This window comes from Aplidium turbinatum, chromosome 7 (genome assembly GCF_918807975.1).
Source record: "Aplidium turbinatum chromosome 7, kaAplTurb1.1, whole genome shotgun sequence".
In the NCBI taxonomy this organism is placed as follows: domain Eukaryota; kingdom Metazoa; phylum Chordata; class Ascidiacea; order Aplousobranchia; family Polyclinidae; genus Aplidium; species Aplidium turbinatum.
In genome coordinates, this window is record NC_137478.1 from 8878497 (window position 1) to 8893670 (window position 15174).

The following is a 15174-nucleotide window of genomic DNA, read 5'->3' on the forward strand; positions in this document are numbered from 1 at the left end:
ATTCTGTACTGCAAATTCACCTGCAAGTTCATTTGTCTACCCATTAACAATGATTATGGAACTTGTTTTCAACAGGACTTCTACCTTTACCACAGGAAACCCAAAATGCACAAAGCTGTGGCCCCTTAAACACAATGTCTCGTAAGCATCATTTTTGACTTAGAATCTCTTTTATAAAAATTACTTCGCAATCTGACAAGTATGCATATGTAAATGACTGACCATCTTCTAACAAATATCCGAATATCTTTTAGAAAAAGAATTTTAAGCCAGGATGACGGCACCCTTCAAAAATGAAAAGCAAGACCTGTGTTGAAAGTGGCAATCAGGTATACCTTTGTCGTCTTTCCAAAACTTTTTGAAGTAACATTGAACAGATCTCTTACATACATCAACTATCATTAGCCATAGTGCAGTTCCCATGTAAGCTTTCTGTACAAGCTAAATCCTTGTAAGCATTCAACTAATAATAAGCTCCTTATAAGCATTCAACTTGTTTAGCTGTAGCTTCTATGAAAGGGAGAATTTATACACTTGTCTCACTTGGTAAATAAGCACACTACTTATTTCACTATACCACATCGAGTCTAATCGGCAATAGACGTTAAGGTACCTAGTTGTGTCTGCTGTACTTTAACTGGTACAACGTTGGCTGAAAAATAACTGTGACTCAGTAACTCCTAGTGGTGACAACCGACATAAGCAGACTCACGGTTCTACTCAACACCATAGAACGCAAGTTGCACGAATGGACAATGGACATGTCTTGATCCTTTTGAAGCTGAAACAATCGCTAACAGACGTTAACTTCGTTCACACTAGAACATGTAAATGGGATTTGTCTCTCTCGATGAGTTGCGAATGCGGCAAGGAAGAACAAACAAACTGACCGTGTCATGCTTAAAATACCCGTCAATAAATTGGCAAATGGAGTATATGTTGTAGCAATATTGGACGAAGCTACATTGACCGTTCTCCACCAATTGTGACAAATTTTTAACAAAATTCCTCACATTGTTAGACTTGTACTGCATACATTTGCAATAAAATTTCTTTTTACAATTCTGGTTACGAAACTTTTAACATAGGCTAACCAGTAAAACAATCAACGACAAAAAACGTTGAACCTCTTCACTTGAATTCTTGCAATGAAGGATTTCAAAGCTTAAAACGTTTGTACAATTTGAGGGCACATTTTTCCAATCTGTAGTTTGTTACATTAAAAGGTATTTGACTGTAGCCTATGTGCAAAAACATTATGTTAACATATTTGTTGAATAAAATGTTTTTCTTATTTAGTAGAGTGGAAATCATTTAAAATCTGTGGTTGAACGCACAATCTTGATTCTTCAACCACTTAAAAACAAACCCAGTTAACTCGGCAATACTATTCACACCATTTTGTCAAGACAATTTCAATCTCAATAAAAGGACAATTTCTACCTCAGGCCACAAGGTCTCATAAGTTCTCAGTTGCAGGTGTCGGTCTTACAAAGTATCACTCCCTGAGGGTAGAATGCTCAAACTTTTTTAGCATGATTTTTCATGTATGCATTCAAAATGCTGGAAGATGGCCAAAGCTTATAAAAGAAGAGTTTCAAGCTGGAGCCAAGTGAAAACATGATTGCCATCTCGTTTAAAGAACGTCATCAAAAATGAGGGGTCGTCAGATTTGTATGTAAACATTTGCTGCGTTTAATGACATTTGCCTCGAGCTAGGCCATAAACATGGAGAGACATTTTATCTCAAAAATTAAACGTGGCATGTTTATAATGATGTGTAATTTGTTTTAAAAAAAGTTATCATAAAAATCGTGATGATTAAGTGTCTCATTAACTCAATTGATTTGCAATGGTTGAGATACTTCTTAATTATGCAGTTTCTGAGTAGCAATTGGCATTAAGATAAATCAAGCATATTCGCTGCTAAGTCCATTAAGGGGAATCAACGTAATTCGTCAAGAACAAACCGGAAAATTCCTATCTTCAGAGACACAATCTAAACCAATGTTCAAGAGTTCATAAATTGCATTGTTTACGGAACAACTATCTTAAGCGACCATATCAAACTTGCAAGGTATCACTGAGTGTACTGACGTTATAGGAATATCTAACAGACGTTAGAGTTATGTAACACTACTGGTCACCATCAATATACTGTAACATACTTCGTGTGGTGCCGTTAAAGGTCAAACACGATAAAATGTCATATTTAAGTTAAAGCATGTATCTCAGGTCCCAAAACCGGTGCAGATATCACGTACGCACATTGTTCTTTTCCATGTCACTGCCAAAATAAATATAGGTTCCAGGATTTTGGTAATGTTTCTCAAAAATGGGTGTGTTATTTTTGAATGCTTTTCGTTTGTTTATCGATCAATTAAAAGCGTGAAAACGGGAGTAAGACAAAGAAATCACTGCAGTGGAAAACGTTTGTGAATACTTTTGATTGTGACTTTTATACACAAAACTTTTCGAAGAAAATTAATTTTAATTTTTTTATCATGCAACACTGTAGTGTCAAGATCGACACCCAAGTGTTACACCTTGCAGGTTCGATATATTTTGCACCAAACAAACTGGAATATGTTACTAACCTCGTCAACATATCTTCTCCAGGAGCCGTCTACACACCCAAACACTCAACAGGGACACCACACCAAGAGCGGATCCAAAAAGTCGCTTTAGGGAGAGGGCAATTTCAACATAACACAGCGATCACTGACAGCCACTATATCTGGTCCAGATCTGGTTAAATCCGTACCCGATCTGGTACAGATCTGGACCAGATAAAGCGGCCGTCTGGGATGTGAAGGTTTACATTAATCCGACCTTGCAAATGTACCATAAATAAAGTCACTTTTCTCATTTTAGTGGTGACAATTGCTCCAATCGCCCCCCCCCCCCAATCAGCCACTGCACCACACTGTAGCCTACTTACATGGGAGATATAGCCTAGTACTATGTCACCTACCAGAGAGAAGCAGGAAGATTTAAGTGAACTATCGAGTACTGCAGAAGGCAATACTGTATGTGAATAGTGTACAAAAATGGTAAAGCAAAACCATGCAAATGTAGCCTATAGATTCTAAATGTATATAGTTATCTAAAGATTCTAACTTATAGTTGTCTAACTTATAATTGTCTGAAGATTCTAAAGCTGTCCAAAGGTGTCTAATGCTGAAGTGGATATTACTCTGTCTGACTTGTGGCTTGGTGGGGTCAAATCATAGACAAAATAGTTTTTGAGCAAGAAAAATTTTATCTTCGATTCAATTTAATTTGAAAGCTGTGTTTGTGCTTGAGTATTTTCTTTTCTTTTAGATTTTGGTTTAGATAAATGCACCTTGTGTAAAAGGTCTGGCATCTTGTTTGAAGGAAAGAATTTAAGGAGACGACCGAACGGATGGTAGCCTTAGCTGAAGTTAAATTTTCTAATAAATGAGCCTCTGCAATCTTATCATCTCATACCTAACGAATTACGTCAATGCAAACCTTTGTTTTATGCCTTTCTAATTTTGATTGCAATTACAATTTTCTGACGTTGACCTGTGAAACACAAACAAATAAATTAAAATGTGTTTTTTAACAAATCTAAGCTCATTTCTAGTGGCGATAAATTGTGGCATATCTATCTCATAGTTGTAACCACATGCTGAAAGGGTCAAGGAAAATTCAGAATTATTTCAAAACGATTGTGATATAAAGTGTTCAGTTGATATCACCTTGGGTTCTTTCGTAATAATGTGGACAATTGTTTTGTCTAAGTACATTTTCATAATCAGTATTTCATAAGAAATAAAACTCTGGAAAAATCTAAAATCTCTAAATAATTGGCAAGTCTTTGCAAAACTCATGTACGTTTTGGTTCACAAATAAAAACATTCCCGGTTAATTTGTATGATTTTTGAAGCACATTAATAAGATTAAAGGCATGATGCTTGAAGACTTCACTCCTTTATACTTTCTTCTTTCCAACATATTCACAAGAATAAAATCAACAGTTTACCTCAACAGAATCAAGCTCTTGACATTTTAATGCGTTATTGAAGCATTTATTTATTATGTTAAGGCAGGGAAAATAAGCTCCAATTTGTATGCACAACACACCACGATTGCAGGTCTTTTTGATTATCGCAATAACTTTCGATCGTGCCATTCATTGATGTTTGGTCAAAACACTTAAATTGCAAGTCACTACAACTATCACCAAAATAGGAGAAAAACTGCAAATATCAATATTTAGTAATAAACGTTTTTCCCATACCTGAAAAGCTTGTGTGGTGTAAAAAAGTTGAGTCTAGTTTGCTTTAGAAACATGTAAGACGAACGTGGCAGTATTTAATCAGTTTTAATTTTACACACCTACTGTAGTATAAAAACCTTTTGTTTGATAACAAAAGTTGGTATGCACGTGTAAACTGGCATAAAATTTAGCATTAAGATATGTTGAATAATGAAGGTAGGCTATGCCACTGTAAAAAATTGTGTTTAATGATTCGGTTTGACTGATTGATTTTGCATACTTGTAGTGGCTTTGAACCACTGACGCAAGCCCGGTCACCAAAATTGCCAGAGTGACGTTTCCAATTGTTGAAGTATTGTTGCTAGGGAGTTATTCCATCCACTAGATGCAACTGAATGGAGAACAGTCCTTAATGAGCGTTGCTCAAGCGCACACTTCACAAGTCGAACCAGTGCCGCTTGGTCTGGAAGCTTTTTCGTTTACGAAGTCACGGGCTAAGCCACTGAGCTATCGGGGCGATGTCAATAACCAAAAAAAAAAAAAAAACAGTGCAACGTAGTTTTTCTCGGAAGTATTGTCATCACTAATTAAATCATGTCGTCACAAACATAATTGAGGACTGAGAATAATCCTTTCCGAAAGAAGTCAATCAAATGAAGAGTACATCAGGCAGGTATGTTTTTGATGTCTTTGATTCAAGCAAGAAATCACTTGAACACCAAGTTAATAACGTTTTATTATCTTCTTTGCAGAGGTGTTAACATCCAATGCAAAGAAACCAAAGTTGTGTGAAATAGAATTGGAAAAACAAAAGTCTGCAAAACAAAACTGAACCTTACAATAAGTATGTAAACTAAAATTACAGATTCCACAAAAGATTCTAAAAGTAATGTGTTTGCGCTCTCCCTATACCAAGAAGTTCAACAAAAAAATTATCACTTACATACATTCTTCTGGTTTAAAGTTAATTACTCCATAAACTATAATCCTACACAATATCATGTTCTGTCAAGATCTAAGGTTTTCTCATGAGAATACACGCTGATATGATAAGTAATTTCGGAAGTCCTTTATACCCATCCAAGAAAACAATTAATTTTGACATGTGTTGTCCATACCTAGAAAAAAATTGTAACCTTGTTGTGTTTGTGCGTCTTCGACAAAAATGTTACAGTCTGTGCGTAAATTGAAACTGGTGTGCGCTTTTATTTTAAATACGGTATTAGATTGTTGTGTAAATGCTTTCATTTGATGAATGCAAAATAGCGGTAGCAACAAGTGTATGAATTGATTCAACAAAGTAGGCCATCTTTAAGCAAATTGTTTATTCATAATGCCACAACGTATTTTTAAAACTTTTGAAAAACTTAGGATAAGCTTTACACTAGGGATGTCCAACCCTAGAAGGTCAACTTAATTGCCTACGTAATTTATGGCGAACTTACATACTAAGAAATTGGCATTTATTGTTTGCTTTCTTTGTCTATTAATATTATCTTATAATCCCTAGTGCAGGGGAGCACAACTGTTCAAGTTAATTTTGTTGCATCACAATGGAGTGAGGTGGTATAGAGTGAGGTGGTATGGGCATGGTTTGAGAAGGGATAAAGGTGATGTTTTGAGGAGAGAGCTGGAGTGAAAAACGTGGAAAAGACAAGTTGAGGAGGAAAGCAGCAAAGTAGACTTGACAAAGGAGGACGTTTTAGACCGATCGATTTGCAGGCAAGGTGTGAAGGCAACTGCGGCATGTGGAAGTGAATCCGGTCACTAAGAAACGGGGACATTACCTTATTAAAACTGGCTTACTACTACTTAATGCACATTGTTACGCATCACATTTTCCACATTATTACGTCCACATCCTTTCCATACAATATTAGTGGATTCCCCAATTGGCAGTTTTCGTGACCTCATTATTCGGCAACACTTGTTTGTGCGAGCAAGTTTTTTCGCGGATGAACCATGTCAAATCCCCAGTGAGATCACTACTTTCTAACAGCCATATGGAAAACTTGCTTCGCATTGCTACATTGTCCATCTCACCGAATATTGCCAAACTTGTTAGAAAAAAGCAGTGCCAAAGTTCACATTGAAATGTCGACGTGTAGTAAAAACTTTGTTAACTTTACTATATCTTGGTACATGTTTCTTGTTCTTGTAATTGTAAAAGAGGATAAAACACATTTCTAAGATTAGAATTTTGGTGTGAGGGTTATAATTAGAAATTCTAAGACAGCCATGTCTAAGATTACAAATTAGCAATAAACACTCAAGTGGCCCGTGCAATCATTCGTAAACCGCGTGTGGCCCTTTGACTGAAAAGGTTGGACACCCTACTCTCCACACTCTTTGAATACTTATTGTTCAATTTGCATCGTCCAACGTAGCAGTGTGTGATGCAATTTTAACAAAAAACGTAAATTGGCAAATGACGAGTTATTAGTTTTAAAGTAAGAATTTCGGTCATTTAAAAATTACTGGATGAATTTATGACCACAACGACTGACCTTTAAGTGAGATAACTACATAAATGAGTAATAGTGAGCTGGCTACTGTAGATATAATGAAGCTTCAATCACAAATTTGTGATTAGTAAGCAACATGAATACATTTTTTTAACAAATTTGACGCACCGCACTGAAGATGTGGTTCGTGACCCAATGGACATGCAAACAGTGGCGTAGCCAGAAAAATATGTGAGGGGGGCCAAATATTTGATGAATTGAAGAGAATGACAAAGTGTTTGATTTAAGACATCGTTACCTGATGTGTAGTGGCGTATCCTGGTGGGTTGAGCAAGAGAAGCAACAAAAGTAGTGGGATGTTAGAGCGTGCCGAAGGCACGCGAATTTTATGGGGTCCGGGGGCATGCACCCCCTAAAATTTTTGCAAAATTACACTCCAATATTGGATTATAGCGCTTTCTGGAAACACTTTTAGGGTAATGTTTGTATGAAATTTATTAGCAGATAAACAGCTATTAACTTATTAAAGGTAGCTATTACACACGAACAGGCAAAAACTCAGCTACTCAAAAACTACACAAAAACCCAACAGAGTAAGCGATTCTGAAATTGCTTCCACAGATTAGTTAAAAGAAACGTAAATCGCGTAAACTTTGTGCGCTTTACGATTTGAAAAAGTTATTGGTGTCTTTCTGTGTGTCTAAAACACGTCCTGGGAGGTGTTAATAGCCAGATGTCTTGGAAAATGATATAAATTTCTACAAATTTTATTATATTTTCAATAAAGGGCTCAACTTCGGAATCCAAACTTTGAAAATTTGGGGAGGGGACATGGCCCCTTTCGCTCCTCCCCCCTGGCTACGCCAGTTTATGCAAACTCGATTTTAACTCGAACTCACAAAATATTACTCTTCATATTGCGAACTAGAACGACCAGGAAAATTAAATTTTCTTCAAATCAAAAAAAATTCTTGACCTTAGAAAAATAGACAGGTTGGAAAACCTCACATATTGCTGAATTTGCTGAATGCACAGTTCAAGACAATCAAAAAAACAATTTAAACTTGCAAAAAAAATTCCAGACTGGCTGTTCTCAAGTAGCTTTTTGGTCTACAATGGTACGATAAGGTAGTAAATAGATAATAATAATCTGTGTGCCCCAAAGGCGCAAACGATGACAAACATAAAGTACTCAACTTCAACTTAGATTTGCAATTAATTGTGGACTCAAACTGGAATAAAAATCCAATAAACTCTCAGCCCTGAGCTGCTCGTGTTCCGCTAAGGCTTTGTTTTGAAACTAGGCTCTCTTATACAGGTTAAGCTATTTATCTTGCTATAGTGATTTTTAGCCTCTTTCCGCACCACTTTGAAATCAGGAATCATTTCTCGCACTCCCTTGTGAAATGACTAAAAACCAATAATCACCTCTAATCGAAAATATTAGTTTAAAAACCCCATCTGCTCCATGCAGTTTACATTTAATTATGTTTAGATCCCATCAAGTCACAGGTTCTATGTTCTAACGCCATTTTATAATCAATCGTACTGATTCAGCATCCACGCGGTCTCCAAGAACACGTTTTTCACTGCATTGGTGCAACCATCCTTAGTTGACAATTCATGCTTTGTAACGTTTGTGGCATTATAGCTGTGGACGTACATATTTGAAATTGGAATCACATTTTTCACTTTTCAGGTGTGCACATGAGCAACGCATTTCAAGGACAGCTCTGCATTAAGCGGGCCTAGTAGATGGGAAGAATTGAAAAACAACAACACTTGAAAAAGCAGAAACTTTACACTGTCAATCTCGATGACAGAGCCTACGAGAGCGATTCAAGATCTCTATAAGTATGGAAAACTGCAAGGGTTCCGGACTGAAGGTCCAAAGAAGCTACTTCAGTCCGAGGATAAATATTCTCACAATCGCTAAAACAAGCTAAATATTTCTAAACAAAGAGATGTTATGTGATAGCCTGTTGTGGTACCATCAGGTATACTAATTTAAATAATGACTCAATATTATATCAATCAAACCAACTGTCTACGAAATAGGCTACCTACAGTGGCTTAACTATGTGAAAATTGGACAGGAGATTTCTTGTACTTTGACCATAAACTGTATTAAATATGCAAGCCGGTAATTTTTGCCTTTCAGGAGAAGTTTCGTATGGCATTTTCACACTTGAAGCTCTTTGCTTTTCGTTGTCGTTGTAATGGTTCAGCTCAGCGAAAAAAATATATAAGCAACTCTTGCAATAAATAATAGCGCCTTACTGCCACTTAGTGGTAGTAAACACTAAACTTTACATCAAACTGAAAATTACACATAGCGGCTTTTGAAATGAAGCAAACTCTTTATCGAGACTATTTTATAGAATATTTTTTGTTAGAATTTTCAGAAAACCATCAGCAGTACAACTTGTTTTGTAAAACGCTGGTTTCCTCATAATGAGATGTGCAAACAGAAATGAGAGTATCATTTTTCTGCAAAACAATTAGTTTTGTACCTTACTTATATTTTCTCCTTGATAAAGTCAATCACATTGGCTAAAGCAATTTCAGAAATACAGCTAGGTATCATTTTCGATATTGAGTGGTAGCTTAGCTGGCAGACTCAAAATAATGCCAAAATAATTATAAAAACGATTTAATATTTCGCTTATATTCACTGCAATTAGCAAAAGCACAAACATGAGGAGAAACTTAAAACACCAAATAGGTAGCATTTTGCAAAAATAAAACAAAAACTTCTATACTAATATTGTTCAATAAGCTAGACTATGGTACTAATACTAGTAGCCTACTTGCATTTTATAATATTTGTTGGAACGGGTAACTTACCTTTTCAGTTCTAAACACAATTTAAACATTGTTTTCATAACACTATCGAAAAACAGCGTGTATCATTACTCATAGCGGCAAACTCTATAAACAATAGCCAAAGCTATACGAATAGTTCAATAAAAGAAAATTAGTTTTAACCAAAGGAGCTATGCCATAATTTGACATTGACATTGCACTGCACGCACCAAAGAATAACTTGAATTTCATATCCAAAATAAAGTAGGCAAAGCAAAAAGAGTCAATGTTTTAAAAAACCTATTTATTAACGCCACCAAAAAGTCAAATTTAACTTCAAAAGACACTCAGGCAATTTTTGTATCTTCCGCAACGGAATTGGTAATTGAGTTTACATCTGCTATTTAGGGTATCCGATTTGTAGAAAACTTTGCAGATATATAAATTAACAAATAGCATCCCTTAAAGAAAAAGTGAATTTGTCAAAGTTTTAACTTTTGAGAACATCTGCATTGCCCGCAGGTCGAAGATGCGCAACAGAAATTACATGATCGAGTATCCTATTTCATGTTTGTGTGAGATCTTTAAATATGAACACTCCAGAGGTGTTCCCTGACACCAGTTTGAAAAAAGTGCCATTTGTCCAAAGCGTAATGGGTTTGAATGGCCACTGATACGTAAAAACACGTGGCTGTGAATTAAAGGTTTCAAAATGCTAGAATAGAATGGTATAGGCCTAGTATAGAATAATAAATCACACAGGTCATCGTCAATAAAACCAATTGCCGAGAAGTAGGCCTAGATGCCAAATCGACAATGGAAAAGAGACAGAAGCGCAATTAAAAGATAGCCGATCGACGCATCCATTATTCATATGTGTCAGAAGATCTTCTTAAAAATATGGGTTATTTATGCATTTATTTATTGAGCTTTATTTATTAATTTCAAAACAATTGACATCCCTTGAAGAAAATTCCCTTCTAGAATACTCATAAATTTTAAACAAAAGTCTACACTAGGTCATATTTCTCTGGAAAATACTATGAACAGCAAATTGTTACCACAAAAAAAAAAAACATAACACACAGTTTCAACCTACTTTTATGTATTATATTGTCTTAATAAAAGTGCAGCAGCCACGAGCACTTCGCTATGCAGATCTTCTCTTTTTATTCCTGTCACTTTTTTAACTTCCATGCAATGGATATGTTAAGTCCAATCTGAGATTTTCTTATACTTTGCCACCAGATTTGTGGTTTTGAGTGCGGAAGTTTATTCAGGCCGGAAATTGTTGGTAAAACATTTTCGTATAATTTTAAAAAAATTTAAAGATGGTTGACATTCAGTTCTTTGTCGGAGGAACATGTTTTCTTCTTGCAATAATGTGATAGCTTGGCTTAGGATATGAGTTAATTTCTTTGCCACATTTAGTTCGCTCTTGTACATGGCGTATTGCACTAATAAAGTAATCAGTTGTTAAGACGCTTGATAATGGCTAACATGTGTAGGTCTATAGACGAAAACGTTTGCAATTCTTAGTTTATTTTTGTATATTATGTTAAATGGCTAACATGTATCCTAACAGCAGCAGATAAAGTTATACCAAAAGAAACCAGACGAACTAAACAGCCTCACTGGATGACAGAAGAAATAAAAAATCTTATGTCAGAAAGAAGACAGTCAAAAACAAACCGAGAAAAATATAACAAAATTCATCAATCTATTCAAGAAAAGTGCAAATCTGCAAAAGAACGATGGTTAGAAGAAAAGTGTGAAAAAATTGAAAGGCTCAAAGATATCAGCCCGAAGGAACTGTTCAAGGAAATACGCTTAATATCCAAAATCCCTCCTGTATTAACCTCGAAGTGCATTCGATCTTCTGATGGCAAAATTCTCTATGAACCGAAAGATGTGAAGAAACGTTGGGAAGAGTACATCACTAACCTTTTTCAAGATGACAGAGAAGATATTGATAATAATATGATTAATTGTGAAACTGGACCACCAATATTAAAGGAAGAAGTACAGTGGGCTTTAGATAATTCAAAAACCGGCATGGCAGCAGGCCCAGATGAAATTGTGGTGGAAATGTTGATAGCCTTGAAAGAAGATGGAATAAACTTGTTGTGGAATCTCATTAATACCATTTATGAAAGTGGTGAATTACCTAAGGATATGCTGAAATCTCTTTTTATTGCCCTTCCGAAAAAACCAAACACACTTGAGTGTGGAAACCACAGAACGATAAGTCTAATGTCACATACATTAAAACTGCTCTTGAAAATTGTCCTCCAAAGAATACGAAGGAAGATTTTACCGGAAATATCTGCTTGCCAATACGGATTCATGCCTGACAGAAGAACAAGAAATGCAATTTTTGTGATTCACATGCTGTGTGAACGTTCAATTCAACACCAACAAGATGTATTTCTGTGTTTCATAGATTATCAGAAAGCTTTTGATAAAGTACGCCATTTCCAGCTTCTTTCATCACTAAAACGAATTGGGATTGATGATAAAGATTTCCGTATGATACACAATCTATACTACAAGCAACAAGCCGCTGTCATACTTCCCAATGGAATCACTGAATGGATGGAAATATCAAGAGGTGTTCGACAGGGCTGTGTCATGAGCCCAGATCTCTTCAATTTGTACAGTGAGCTCATCCTTAGAGAACTGGAAGATATTGATGAAGGAATTAATATAAACGGAAAACTTATAAATAACATTCGATATGCAGATGACACAGTCTTGCTTGCAACGTCACAATGTGGTTTGCAAATTTTACTAGATGCAGTTCAAACATCTAGTGAAAAATATGGACTAAAAATAAACATTAACAAAACTAAAACTCTGGCAGTCTCGAAACGTCTTCCTGAACCAACAATTTGCGTGTACTGCAATGATAACAAAATTGAACAGGTTCAAAAATTCAATTATTTGGGCTCAATACTGAATCCAAGCACCCGATGTGAAGAAGAAATTAAACGACGCATTGCACTATCAAAATCAAGTTTCAACACCATGGCAAAAATCTTTAAAGATCGAAAGCTCTCTAAAATCTTAAAAATTCGTTTGTTAAAATGCTTTGTTTGGTCAATTTTGATGTACGGATGTGAAACCTGGACGCTAACGGCCAAAACACGAAAAAAGCTTGAAGCTGCAGAAATGTGGTTTTACCGAAGAATTCTCAAAATTCCACGGACAGCTTTTCGAACCAACAGAGCAGTTCTCCAACAGATGGACCAGGAGCAGCAGATAATGAGATCTATAGAAATGCGGCAACTGAAGTTCTTGGGTCACATCATAAGGAAAGGCGAACTTGAAGATTTATCTTTAAGTGGAAAAATACTAGGAAAACGCTCAAGAGGAGCTCAAAGATTTACATTTTTGCACAATTTTCAACCACATACCAAGAACCCTACTAAAATTTGGCAAGACGCACGAGATCGATCAAACTGGAACATCATTGTACATCGAGGGCTGTATCAGTCATGATACCTACAGAGAGATGTTACATATCTGCGATTGGTTGATTTCATCTGCAGATAGTTCAACAAAGTTGTCTTTATATCGCATTCCTTCAGAATTGTAACTGAACATCTATATTTTTTGTAAGTTTTCTTAAAACAGCCAGTGACAGTTGAAATTTAGACTAATGTTAATAGTTAAACAATTAGCATCAATACTTTTTGTGCCGAAACTGCTTGTAGCCGAAACTATTTTGAACTTGCTTTTACAAGAATGCTAACCGTATCAAAGATTATGATGTCTAACCCTGTCTACGAAAGCAAAGAAATCGAAATCGGGTGCAAGCACACAATTGAAGTGGTTTTGATTTTCAAAAACAGCAATTACAACGCTATTTTTCAGGCTTGTGTGACACCCAACTTCCAGAACAACACCTGATAACGAACACTTTTTGGATTACGATAGATATTTTGCATATGCCTTGCCTATGTAAAAGTGATCTTTTTTGCTCTCTTGAAAATAAAAGTACAACCAAAAAAGAAACGATTGTAAGGCTGGTTTCAAATATGAAGGATCTGCTGACAGTTCTGGATTAAACTTTTAGTTTTCAAAATAACAAATACTTACACCTTTCACACTGATGAATTTTTTTTTTTTTGATTTGTCAATTAGATCGGGTGACGTCAAGTGAGAGGCATTGTCAAAGGGACGTGTCTCAAAACGTTTAAAATCCCCTCCCCCATATAATGTACTCTTATGCATGACATGTTTTATGTTCTCTCAATTGATAATGGCCACCATGTATTCGGGAATCAAGTTTTTCGACATGTAACGGAAAAAATGGATCAGCTACAATAAAACTTTATTTCGTCATGTCTGAACTGCAACCATTCTTCATTGATGGAGTTATCAAAACACACCAATTTGTGCAAATTGCGAAAAAAGCAAGCAAACTGTTAAACATTTGATTTTAGACTGTCCAAGTGTTCATTGACTGCACTACCCCGTAGTTACAACACAGTCACCAGTGCAGAAAACCCTTATAGGAACTGCTGGAACAACGAACTTCACGCGTGAATTTGCCTAACGAAACTACTAACCCTTTCGATAATAACCTTTCTAGCACAGTGGAACTCTTGATATAGCCCAACGATAAAATTTAAACACAATCGTAATTTTGCTACCGGATAAAAAAAATTGCAAATTAATCATTATTCTCCTCTTAATGATGGTGTGAACTGAATGGACGATAGATTAATGTTGTTTGTGCACGACACCACAAGCATATATAAAGATAATAAATCATTGAAAAGATAATGACAGGTAAACTAAACTCCTACATATTTCATGAAAAAGAAAAAAATACATTTTTGCTGTCAGAGGAGTTCCGTTCCTCACTTCATATCAAACGCTATGTGGCGGATGAAAAAGCAGCTTCGATTTGCTAATGTCTTCTTAGACCAATAGGATTGAATTGTACATTCAATGTCACTAATGAATACAACGTAAATTAAGGAAAGATTTTCTACTTTACATTTGCATGAGTTCACAGTTAAAAAAAATAAAAACTAGCAACTTTTTAAAACATAGCCTATTGGCAGTGGCATAGCTCCGTAGCCTATACCAGTATACCATGACATTCCATAAAATAGTTCTTAGCAAATTTAGCCTGCTTCCAATTTTGAATATGAAACGATTAGCTTTGATTTTGTATTGCAAACGAAAAACACGTTGGCAACCTGGTGATTAATCGGATCAAGAACGTTAAGACACATTTAATTTTGTGGCCCACTCTTAGACTGCTGAAGAAGTCAATCGTGGTCTGTGCATGTGAATTATTACTTACGACCAACCTTCGTTATTGAGCAACTGAATTGAAGGCTTAATCCTGCAAATTGCAAAGGATAAGTTGTTTATGAAGTTGTGAATTGTATTGTCATTGGTAGTCTACAAGTTTCGTGCCAAATATACGTTTCACGAGGGCTTTGTTCCATCCAAAGAGCATCACAAAAGTGAAATTCAGCAGATAAGTTCAGAAGTTAGAGCTCAGCTAGCACAAACGTAAGACAGACCTCAGCTGCACTTGTTGGAGGATTCTTGATATAGCTCACAAAGTTTAGCCATAACGAGTTGTGAGGCTACTTAGCCCAGTTAGAACCGGAGATGTGAGATGAGTCTGGAGCA